This window comes from Passer montanus, unplaced genomic scaffold (assembly GCF_014805655.1).
Source record: "Passer montanus isolate IOZ18808 unplaced genomic scaffold, ASM1480565v1 scaffold89, whole genome shotgun sequence".
Classification (NCBI taxonomy): Eukaryota; Metazoa; Chordata; class Aves; order Passeriformes; family Passeridae; genus Passer; species Passer montanus.
The window spans coordinates 2,594,006-2,606,571 of NW_024374256.1; the positions used below are offsets into that span (position 1 = coordinate 2,594,006).

Consider the following 12,566-nt stretch of genomic DNA (forward strand, 5'->3'; position numbering starts at 1 on the left):
GCTGGAAGTGCTCATTAAGCGCTGTTAAGTGACAGTCCCCACCCCCGGAGCGCCGCAGGGGTGGCTCTTTCCCCACCAGGAAAGCACATTCCAGCCTCTCCGGGGTGGCATTCGGGATAAACCAGAGGTGCCAGGCTGCCAGCGCCGCACTTGGGGACAATCCCGGCTGATTTTCCTCATCCTCCCTCCCTGCTCGGTGCAACCAAAGCAAAGAGCCCCAAAACTCCCCAAAACCGGGTGGGGAGTGACAAAGGCAGAGCCACCAAGCTCTGGGGGACATCACAAGTGCCATCAGAGCTGTTGCAACGCCACCTTTCTGCTGGATAATTCAGGAGAATTCCTGAATCCTCCTCCCTGGACACGCGGGAATGGAGCCAGCAGCCCCCCACCCTCAGCACCCAGGGGCTGGTGGGGTCACCTGGGCCTGGCCCCGAGTCCCAGTGGCCTCCATCCATCAATATCCATTGATATTCATCAGTATCCAGGGATATCCATCAATAACCATCGATATCCATCTATATTAATTGATATCCATTGATATCCATCAGTATCCATGGATATCCATCAATAACCATCGATATCCATCTATATTAATTGATATCCATTGATATTCATCAGTATCCATGGATATCCATCAATAAACATCGATATCCATCTATATTAATTGATATCCATTGATATCCATCAGTATCCATAGATATCCATCAATAACCATCGATATTCATCTATATTAATTGATATCCATTGATATCCATCAGTATCCAGGGATATCCATCAATAACCATCGATATTCATCTATATTAATTGATATCCATTGATATCCACCAACATCTATCAATAATCGTCAATAACCATCGATATTCATCAGTATCCATTGATAACCATCAATATCCATCAATATCCATTGATAGCCACCAGTATCCATCAATATCCATCCATATCCATTGATAGCCATCAGTATCCATCAATATCCATTGATAGCCACCAGTATCCATGGATATCCATCAATAACTATCAATAACCATCAATATCCATCAATATCCATTGATAGCCACCAGTATCCATCAATATCCATCCATATCACCAATATCCATCAATATCCCCCAATACCCCCCAATACACCATCAATATCCATTGATAACCATCAATATCCACCAATACCCATTAATAACCATTGATACCCATGGATATCCATGGATATTCATCAATATCCATCAATATCCATTGATATCCATCAATACCCATCCATTTCCATGGATATCCATCAATACCCATCAATATCCCCCAATACCCGCCAATACCCGCCAAAAATCACCAATACCCACCAATACCCACCAATATCCATCAATATCCCCCAATACCCCCCAATACCCACCAATATCCATCAATACTCACCAAAAATCACCAATACCCATCAATATCCCCCAATATCCCCCAATAGCCACCAATAGCCACCAATACCCACCAATATCCCCCAATACCCATCAATACCCACCAAAAACCACCAATACCCACCAATATCCATCAGTATCCCCCAATATCCCCCAATATCCCCCAATACCCATCAATATCCATCAATACACACCAATATCCCCCAATACCCACCAATATTCCCCAATATCGCCCAATACCCATCAGTATCCCCCAATATCCCCCAATACCCACCAATATTCCCCAATATCNCTGCCCCCGATCCCAAATCCCCCTCCCCCCTCCCGAGCCGCCTTCCACCCTCCCCACAAACCCCGAATCCATCCATCCATCGCTGTCCCTCCCCCAGGCGGGTGACAGGTGACAGATGGCCCGGGTGGCCGGGGGGTGACCAGCCCCCCCTCCCAGGAGGGGCCGAGCAGCTCCAGGCTCCTTTTCCCGGGATAATCCCGGCCCGTGGTGGCAGTGATGGATGGGCGCTGCCATCCCCGTGGCCCGTTCCTATTGACTTTTATTTTATTTTAATACACATCATAACCCCGGCGGGATCACAAACACCTGGATCAGCACAGGGAAGGGATGGGGAACATAAAATATCCCTGGGATAAATGGGAAAGGGACAGCAAGATGGGGTTGGACACCAGCCCTAAAACCACCCCAAAAATCTCTTTTATATTTAAATATCAAACACCTGGATCAGCACAGGGAAGGGATGGGGAGCATAAAACATCCCTGGGATAAAGGGAAAGGGACAGCAAGATGGGGTTGGACATCAGCCCTAAAACCACCCCAAAATCTGTCCTTTTTATTTTAAAAATCGAACACCTGGATCACACAGGGAACCGTGGGGAGCATAAAACATCCCTGGGATAAAGGGAAAGGGACAGCAAGATGGGGTTGGACATCAGCCCTAAAACCACCCCAAAATCTGTCCTTTTTATTTTAAAAATCGAACACCTGGATCAGCACAGGGAACCATGGGGAGCATAAAACATCCCTGGGATAAATGGGAAAGGGACAACAAGATGGGGTTGGACTTCAGCCCTAAAAGCACCCCAAAACCTGTCCTTTTTATTTTAAAAATCAAACACCTGCATCAGCACAGGGAATGGATGGGGAGATGAAACACCCCTGGGATAAATGGAAAAGGGACACTGAGCGTTACAGCAAGAAAAGAGTTGGACATCAGCCCTAAAAGCACCCCAAAACCTGTCCTTTTTATTTTAAATATCAAACACCTGCATCAGCACAGGGAATGGATGGGGAACATAAAACATCCCTGGGCTAAATGGGAAAGGGACACTGAGCGTTACAGCAAGATGGGGTTGGACATCAGCCCTAAAAGCACCCCCAAAACACGCCCAGGTGGGCTCAGGGGGGTGACAGGGTCCCCACAGGCACAGGACAGCCACAGCCCCTAGCAGGAATTAAATCCCAGCTCCTGGAATTCTCCTCTCTTTGTCACCTCCCTCCACCCCAGCACAACCAAATCACTTCCCACCCTCCCAGAACAGAACCCTGAGGGGTTTTTTTGGGGTCCCCAGGGGTGTCCCCGCTCTCCACGGTGCCAATCCCGGCCTCTCCAAAGGATCCAGCTGCTGGCTCCGGGTGAAACACATTTAAAGAGCCATAAATTCCACCCGGGTTAGCTGCAGATGCTTAATCAAAGGCCCGTGAGTGATCTCCTCCCTGCTTCAGGAGCTTTTTTCATGTCCTCTTTCGCTCCGATATGGATCCAATAGCTCCAAGGCCGTAAAGATAAAAAACGGGATAATTGCAGCGGGAGTTTTATGGGTGGGGAAATACAGGAGAGCACAAAGCAGCCCTGACAACTGTTTTTGGGGGTGCTGGGAGAGACTCTCCTGCTCGAATCCAGCCATCCCAGCTCCTTTCTTATTTCAAAAAGTTTTTAAAACGCCTCTCTGTCTCTGGATGAGAAAAAGGCCTAATCCGACACCCTTGCTCATCCCAAATATTTTCCCTGAGAATTCCTCGCACTTTCCAGGCCAGTTGCTCCCCACATCACGGCACCTCCATCCCCGAGTGCCGCAGGAGCCCTGGAGCTGCGGTGAGCGCTCCCTGGATGCGGCACAGCGCTAATTAAAGCACCCCTGACTACGGCTCCATTACAATTAACAGACAATTAGCAGCACAAGCTGCCGCGCGGGAGCGACGGGCAGGAGCTGGCAGCGGGACAAACTCGCTGTCCCTTCCCGGCGGGATGGCTTCTCCCGGTGGGGCTGGGAAACTCCAGCTGCACTCCCGGCACCAAAACTGCGCTGGAGCTGCTCCACCACACCCTTCCCTTCTCCCTTTTTTTCCTTTCCTTTCATTTTTTTCCCCCTTTCCCTTCCCTTCCTTTTTTTTCCCTCCTTCCTTTCCTGTTTTTTTCCTTTCCCTTCCTTTCCTCCCATTCCTTCCATTCTCTTTGATTTCCTTTCGTTTTCTTCCTCCTTTCCTTTTTCCGCCTTCCCTTTCTTTCCTTTTTCCGCCTTCCCTTCCTTCCTTCCTTCCTTCCTTCCTTCCTTCCTTCCTTCCTTCCTTCCTTCCTTCCTTCCTTCCTTCCCTTCCCTTCCCTTCCCTTCCCTGGCTTGGTTTCCCACTCCTAATTCCTAAATTCCCAATTAACGGGTCATTAAGCTGCAATATCCCGCTAAATCGTCCTCGTCCTTCCCTGGATGCCATCCTGGCGGGAGGGGACAGGGCCAGCCGGGCTCGCTGACAGATTTCCCGGGAAATGCCCTTTTCCAGGGATGGATTTGAGCCTGGGGATGGGCTGGGACACCAGCCAGGACTGGGGACACGCTGGAGCTCACCCCAGCATCACCATCCCACCATTCCCATTCCCAATCCTCGCCGGAGCTCCGGGATTCGGGATCCCTCCTTTCCCTGCACCGAGCCGAGGATCCCGCCAGCTCCTCGAGCCGCCACGGTTATCAACAATTTATCAAAAACCACAACACTCAACAATTCATCAAAACCCAAATTTCCCCCGCCGCGATCCCCGCTCCCCATCCGCGGCTCTCCGGCGGGGATCGGGGGGGATCGGGCGGGGGTCCCTCGGCTTTCCCGGGATTTTTGGCGCTGGTTCCGTTGGATTTGGCCCCGCGGGGGCAGCGGGAGGGGCTGGGAGCGCTGCCGGGAGCTCCCGGGGAGCGATGCGAGCTGACAGCGCCGCTCCCGGGGGAGGAGAGAACCGGGATGGAGGGCTGGGAATGCGAGCCCACCCCGGCAGGGCGTTAATCCCTGAGCACAACCAGCGCCTGCATCGGCGCCGCTCCCTCTGGGGCTGCTGCGAGGCTTTATTTGATGGCTTTAATTAATTAATTTATCGCTGCACGCACAGCTCAGCGCTCCCTGGGGCTCTTGGAAGCTCCGTGGGAGCTCGGGGTGACCCCAAGCTGTCCCCCAGGCAGCCTGGCTGCCATCCTCCTCCTCCTCACCTCCCAGATCCCAGGGCCCTGGCCCAGTGGCTCATTTTGGTGGCCCAGTGGCCCACTTTGGTAGCCCAGTGGCCCAGTTTGGTGGCCCAGTTTGGCGACCACGAGGTCCCAGCAGGGACAGAGCTGCTCTGAGCTTCCCATCGTGGGCTCGACCTTCTCCAAACAGGGCAGGAAATGCCTCCAGCCCCATCCTCACCATCCTCATCCTCCTCCTCCTCCCAGGCAGCACAGCTGGGCCTGTGGGTGGGCTGCAGATCCACCCCAACCCATCCAGTCCTGCTCGTTACCTTCCTTAGGGTCTCATTAGGGTCCCAACACTTCGTGCTGTCCCTAACTGGGTGGCCCTGCCCCACCCCGTGCTGGGATCACCCTCCCTGCTCTGAACCCCAAAACATTGAGGGGACAGGGACCCACAAAGGACCAAGGGTGGAGCTGGGGTCACCACGGGCTGTGTGACATCCCAAATTCCATCCCAAATTCCCAGGGGAGTGGCAGCTCAGCGTCACCCCTTGTGCTGTCCCAGCAGCCAATCCATGAGGAGAACGAAGCCACCAAACCCCTGGGGCCCCCTCGGAGAGGGACAGGGACAAGGACAGGGAGAGCGGCGCTGCGGAGGCGGCGTGGTTGTGTTTCTGTCACAGCAGGGGGGACATCAAAGCAAATAAAAAGCATCTATAAATGATATCATTCCTCCTGCCAGCCTGGGAACGGGAGCGAGGCGGCTGCAGGTGACAGCCGGAGCCTCTGAAATGCCAACCCAGCCGTGACGCCAGGCTGGGGTCACCTCCGTGTCCCCAAGACACAGATCTGCTCCCCCGAGGCCACCCCAGCACAGGGACCCGCTGGGGCTGAGCTGCACCTCGGCCCTGGCAGCTGAGACTGCCCAGTGTGCCCTCTGTCCCCTGTGTCCCAGCTGTCCCCTCTATCCCCACTGTCCCTCCAGTCCTAGCTGTCCCCACTGTCCCCTTTATCCTCACTGTCCCCTCTGTGTCTGATGTACTCTCTTTCCCCACTGTCCCCTCTATCCCAGCTGTCCCCTTTCCCTGCTGTCCCCTCCCTCCCCACTGTCCCCACTGTCCCCTCTGTCCCCACTGTCCCCTCTATCCTCATTGTCCCCTCTCTCCCCTCCATCTTTTCTCCCTGCTATCCCCCCTGTCCCCTCTGTTCCCTCTCTCCCCACTGTCCCCTGTCTCCTCACTGTCCCTTCTTCCCCTGCTGTCCCCTCCCCGCTGTCGCTGTCCCCTCTCTCCACACTGTCCCCTCGCCGCTGTCCCCTCGCCGCTGTCCCCGTCCCCATCCCGGCAGTGCCAGCAGCAGCTGCAGAGCTGAGCCAAGCCCAAGGTCCCGGCCCTGTCACTGCGCCAGCACCGGGAGCATCCCAGAGCTCATTCATGGCTCCCATCCCTCCTTTCCAACCCCAAAGCGCTCCCTCCGGGCTCACACAGCTTTTAGGGTGCCATAAATCCCCAATTCCCGCGGGATCGGTGCTGGATTTGGCCATCCCAAACCCCACCCTGAGGGGGGATGTGACAATGACAACCCCGCACACCCCAGGGGCTGCACACCCTCAATCCCAAAACACCCCCCGGGTTTTCCCCACTTCATCCTCCTTCCCAGCAGCGCTCCAGAGGAAAGCGGGAGCGGCCCCGCTCCCCGCCGGTGCCCGGGCTCCCCGAGGAGCGGCAGGCAGATGTTTGCTCGGTGCCAATCTGCATCCTGCTGGATTCCATAATCACATCAATTATCCCAGGCTTTCATCCACGGAGCTCCGTGTTCCCGGGAAATGGAGATGGATGGAGCCGCTTTGCCGCCAGCCGGGGGGTCCCGGGGACACCGGGCTCGGTGACAGATGGGGAGGTCACGGAGGTGGCGGGGGCGGGGACAGCCCGGGCTGGATTCCCTCTGGGAATGGGGAAACGCTGCCAGGCTCCTTTCCAGCTCAGCTGGAGGGGACGCCCTGAGCTCCGGGGGACATTCCTGGGGACATCCCGGCTCCAGGACTGGGATACCTGGCAGATGGACGCTGGCGCCTCCTCGGCAGGGCATTGTCACCGCGTTGTCACCGCGTGTCACCTGGCTGGAGCATCCCTGCCCTGGCACCGCTCCCTGGGGCTCCCCTCTCCCTCAGGGCCAGGTTTGGCGTGGGGAGCGAGGGGTGGGATGGGATGAAGGTGGCATCACCCCAAATCTCCCCTGGAAAGCCGGATTTTCCCAGGGGATTGTGCTCTCCCTGCTTCCCAGGCTGCCCTACAAGAGGGGGATCCTTTTTTTTCCCGTTCCTGTTCCTATTTTGGCAGCGCTGGAGTCAAGTAGCTCAATTAAGCAATAACTGCCTCTGTACAGCTGCCCACACAGCCTGCGGTAAATAATTAAATGCTGAAATAATCCGGCAGATGGGAAGCAGCACGGAGAGGGATCCAGGAGGAATCCTCCCTCCTGCCTGCCTCACCCCAGCCCTGCCACAGCACCGGGAAATACGGGGGGACACCTGGGGGGGAAAACCACAACTCCCACCGCGTGTCCCCCTCCCCGAGCTGGCAGCAGGAGAAGCAGAACGTGAGGAAAACACGATGGGAAATGTGAACCCAGCCCTGGTGTGGATCTGGAGGTGAAGCACATCCCCGAGCCAGCCCTCTGTGAGCTCCTCTCACACACCATCCGCATTTTATCGGCCCAACGCAGAGCAGGAGCATCGTTGAGAGGCCTAATTAGCACTGCTGATAGGTAAATATTAATTCCAAACCCTCAGGAATGAGGATCCGGCTTGGAGCGTGGAGGGTTTGGCACGGGAGCCTGTCCTGAGCGTGGTGCAGCCACCAGAGTGGCTCTGCTATCCCGGCAGTGCCTGGCACGGAACTGGCATCACCCGTGTGCCACCTTCCCAGGGGCCACCAGGGCAGCAAAGGCAGTGGGAGCCTCTCCAAAGGCTGCTCCACCTCCCAAAAAGTGAAAAGAACCCCACAAACGCTTTGATGATCCCTAAAATCAGCTCCGCCCTTCCAAAGGGCCGGCACGAGGAGCTGGCTGGGGACAGTGCCCACGGGATGCTGTTCCAGGTGATCCCGGCTCCCAGCAGGCTCATCCACCTCCCAAAAAGTGAAGAGAACCCCACAAATGCTTTGATGATCCCTAAAATCAGCTCCTGCTGTTCCAAAGGGCCGGCACGAGGAGCTGGCTGGGGAGGATGTTGCTCCAGGGCGATCCCAGCTCCCAGCAGGCAGCCAGAGCCTCCTCTCCATATTCACATTTCCATCACATCTGCTTTGGTGATCCCTAAAATCAGCTCCCGCCCTTCCAAAGAGCCAGCACGAGGAGCTGGCTGGGGACAGTGCCCACGGGATGCTGTTCCAGGTGATCCCAGCTCCCAGCAGGCTCATCCACCTCCCAAAAAGTGAAGAGAACCCCACAAATGCTTTGATGATCCCTAAAATCAGCTCCTGCTGTTCCAAAGGGCCGGCACGAGGAGCTGGCTGGGGAGGATGTTGCTCCAGGGCGATCCCAGCTCCCAGCAGGCAGCCAGAGCCTCCTCTCCATATTCACATTTCCATCACATCCTCCTCAGACAGCTCCACTCCACTCCAATCCACTCCACTCCTCCATCTGCTCAAATGCCACCTCCGAGAGGGATTGGCTCGGAGCAGCTTCTCCCCTCCTCGTGTGTGCTCCTCGCTCTCCTCCTCAGGATTTGCACGTTTGATCTCGGGAATTCACCAGGCCCTCGGATTTTGTGGAGTCAGGCAAAATGCACCAGCCTGGGGATGGGGCAGGGGGCAGGGGATGGCCTCAGAACCGAATTTCTTCATGGGAACTGCAGATTTTGGGGTCCAGAAGAGCCAGGGAAAAGCTGAGGTGTCTGATCCCAATGTCACCCACTCGGGGACATCCCTGGGGAGGGAAAGTGATCCCAGAGAAGCTTTCCAGATCCTTAGCCCTGTTATCAGCTCCTGGCCAATTCCGGAACAGCCCCGAGATTAATCCCACACTCAGCACAGCCCCATGGGGCAAAACACAATCCTGGGATGAACTGGGATGCACTGGGATGAACTGGGGTGGATTGGGATGCACTGGGATGAACTGGGATGCACTGGGATGAACTGGGATGGATTGGGATGCACTGGGATGAACTGGGATGCTCTGGAATGCACTGGGATAAACTGGGATGCACTGAGATGAACTGGGATGCACTGGGACACACTGGCATGAACTGGGATGCACTGGGATGAACTGGGATGCTCTGGGATGGATTAGGATGCACTGGGATGGATTAGGATGCACTGGGATGCTCTGGGATGCTCTGGGATGCACTGGGATGGATTGGGATGCTCTGGGATGCTCTGGGATGCTCTGGGTCTCTCCCCAGCCTGCCTGGAGCTGCACACGAGCTCCTCAGCGTGCACATTGTCCCTGGATCCGCTGTCACCTCCGATGGCTCCATCCTTTGGCAAAACCCCCTTTTGCCACCTCCCAGCCTCTCCCTGGGGACCCCCACGCCTGTCCCCCCCCTCTTTGTGCCGGGGGCGCTCCGGAGGGGGGGGACAGCGCAGCTGCGGCTGGCAGGGGATGTGACAGGGTGTCACAGCCCGTTCCCCCGGCGCGGGCTGTCACAGCGCGTTGTCACCGGGAGCTGCTGGATCATTTGCATCCGCCACGACGCAGCTCCCGGGCCGAGCTTGTCAAAGCCAATCTGCGGCTCGCTGCCTGCGGAGATTCCAGCGGGATCTGGGGCACGGCCCCGGCACCTCCCGCCCTCCCTGCACAGCCCCCAGGCTGCAAATTCATGGGGGGATCGCAGGAAAGAGCCACTGGTGCGGGTGACACAAGGACAAGGTGTCCCCGTGGCCCCTCATCCCTGGGGGAGCTGTTCCAAAGGGGTTAAAGAGGGGTGTCACCCCCAATTCCAGCATCAGCCCATGTTTCCCTGAAGGCCAGGGGTGAAAATTCCTGGGAAGCAGAGAGGAAAGAGCCAGCAGCTTGTGGGTGACACCTGGACAAAGGTGTCCCAGTGCCACTTCATCCATGGGGTGAGCCACGGTGCTCCAAAGGGGTTCAACACCAGAGCAGGAGTGTCACCCCAAATTCCAGCCTCAGCCCCATTTCCCTCCACCCAGATTCCAGTCCGTGGGAGGCAGGAAGGAAAGAGCCACCAGGTTGTGAGTGACACCAGGACAAGGTGTCCCTGTGTCCCCTCATCCCTGGGATGAGCTGTGATGATCCAAGAGGACTCAACACCAGTGTGGGAGCATCACCCCAAATTCCAGCATCAGCTCACATCTCCCTGAACCCCAGGGATGTGAATTCTTCCTTCAGAGAAAAGCAGGAAAGAGCCAGCAGCTTGTGGGTGACACCAGGACAAAGGTGTCCCTTGGGGACGTCCCTGGGGTGAGCCACAGTGTTCCAAAGGGGTTCAACACCAGAGCAGGAGTGTCACCCCAAATTCCAGCCTCAGCCCCATTTCCCTCCACCCAGAGATTCCAGTCCTTGGGAGACAGGAAGGAAAGAGGTGATCCAAGAGGACTCAACACCAGTGCGGGAGCATCACCCCAAATTCTGGCACCAGCTCACATCTCCCTGAACCCCAGGGATGTGAATTCTTCCTTCAGAGGAAAGCAGGAAAGAGCCACCAGCTTGTGGGTGACACCAGGACAAAGGTGTCCCTTGGGGACGTCCCTGGGGTGAGCCACAGTGTTCCAAAGGGGTTCAACACCAGAGCAGGAGTGTCACCCCAAATTCCAGCCTCAGCCCCATTTCCCTCCACCCAGAGATTCCAGTCCTTGGGAGACAGGAAGGAAAGAGCCACCAGGTTGTGGGTGACACCAGGACAAGGTGTCCTTGTCCCCCATGGATGGGGGACACACCTGAGATAAGCCACGGTGACCCAAAGGGATTAAACACCAGAGCAGGAGCATCACCCCAAATTCCAGCAGAAACCCCAACTCCCTAAACCAAAGGGGTGCAAATTGTTGAGAGGCAGAAAGGAGGGAGCCACCCGCTTGTGGGTGACACCAGGACCAGGTGTCTTTGTCCCCCTTGGATGAGGGACATCCCTGGCATGGCCCACGGTGCTCTGAGGGCATTAAACACCAGCACAGGGACATCACATCAGCCCCCTTCTCCCTGAGCCCCACGGAAGGAAATTCTTGGAAGGCGGGAAGGAAAGAGTCCCCACGTGTGGGTGACACCAGGACAAAGGCGTCCCTTGGGGACATCCCCGGGATGAGCCACGGTGTTCCAAGGACAGGAAGCACCACCCCAAATCCCAGCCTGTCACCAGCTGGGAGGGCTCAGCCCTGCCTCACTCCTGTCCCTGTCACCGTGGGAAGGGGCCAGGGGCTGCTCCTGGGTGTCAGACAGACAGACAGACAGACAGACAGACCTGTGCAGGCTTTGTTCCCAGCACAAAGGGAGCTGCCAGGGAGCAGAGGGACCAGCGCTGGCTGCGAGCTGGGAGGAGCTCAGCTTTGTCACCAGGCACGGTGGCACCGGGCTGGGCATGAGGGAAGAGCCAGGGGTCTTCCAAAGGGGCTCAGCCCCGCCAGGGTCATCCCTGCTCCTCGCTGATCCTCCTGAGCCCAAAACCACCCCAAAAATCCCTTTGTGGGGTGAGCCTGCCCCTGTTCCCCCAGGTTCCTGGCCTGGAGAGGTGAGGGGACGAGTGTGACCAAGGGGACACGTGGGGGTGGTGACAGCGGTGCCAAAGCCCCGCTGGGGTGGAGCAGAGCTTTTCCAGCTCTGCCAGGACTCTGCAGGGCCTGCACAGCCAGACCAGGCACCCAGGGGACCCCAAAGTGACCTCCAGGGCACTGTGACCCCCCTGTCCCATTCCCCAGGGCAGGACACGCTGCTGTCCCCTCCCTCAGCCCCATCCAGCTGCAATTCCAACCCCTGCCACCCCCAGGACCCCTCACTCACCTTCCTGCCAGCCCTCCTAAACCCCAGGCAGCATCTCCCGGGCTCCGGGCTGCATCCCGGCGCTCCATGCACGGCCTCCCCTGCGCTCCCAAACTTCCCAATTCCAGGGGAGTGGGGGCTGTTCTCACTTGGCTGCGCTATCTATAGCCCCCTCTATCCCTCTATATATAGATCCTATAGCTCCCAGCTAATCCCTCCGCAATCAAAAAGCCATTAAATTAATTAACCAAGGGAAAGAGAGGGAAAGGGCTGGAGCCCCCGTGAAGAGCAGAGAGGTTGACTTTTATTATTTATTATTTATGTTATAAATAATACCCGGATTCGGGGCAGGGGCTGCCAGCCCAGCTCTGCTCCACGAGGAACAAATCCCACGGATCCACCAGGAAGGGCTGAGCCATCACCCCGGCCTCTGCTTCTCCAGATGTTCCAGGTGGGGCAGGAGGCAGGAAAGGAGCAGCAGCTGCTGCGATCTGCATTTCCAGCACGGCATGGGTGGGAGGGCGGCGCTGAGCCCCGCACCCATCCCTGCTTTCCCGGCTGAGAATGAATTCCAGGGGCGGGCAGGGAGGGTGTGAAGTGGTGACGATGCAGGAGCGATGCCAGGAGCGAGGGAGCCGCCAGCGGGAGCAGCCGCAGGCTCTGGATGAGCCCCTGGATGGGAGGGAGAGCTCGGCGTGGGCCGGTCCCCGGGAGTTTGCAACCAAACCCAAGCCCGGCTCGGCTGTTTGGGACTGGGGAGTGTGGGCACCCCGAGCTGGGCATCCTTGGAGCCCTCCCAGGGAA

General features: G+C 57.0%; 1 protein-coding gene across 1 annotated transcript in view; it reads right to left on the reverse strand.

The window, feature by feature from the left end:
• ADGRB2 (adhesion G protein-coupled receptor B2) overlaps positions 1-11,796 on the reverse strand; it is a 60,237-nt gene extending 48,441 nt beyond the window's left edge. The window contains exon 1 of the mRNA XM_039733834.1: positions 11,784-11,796. The gene's annotated coding sequence lies outside the window, so the exon portion shown is untranslated. The remainder of the gene's footprint in view (positions 1-11,783) is intronic.
• Positions 11,797-12,566: the final 770 nt, after the last annotated feature.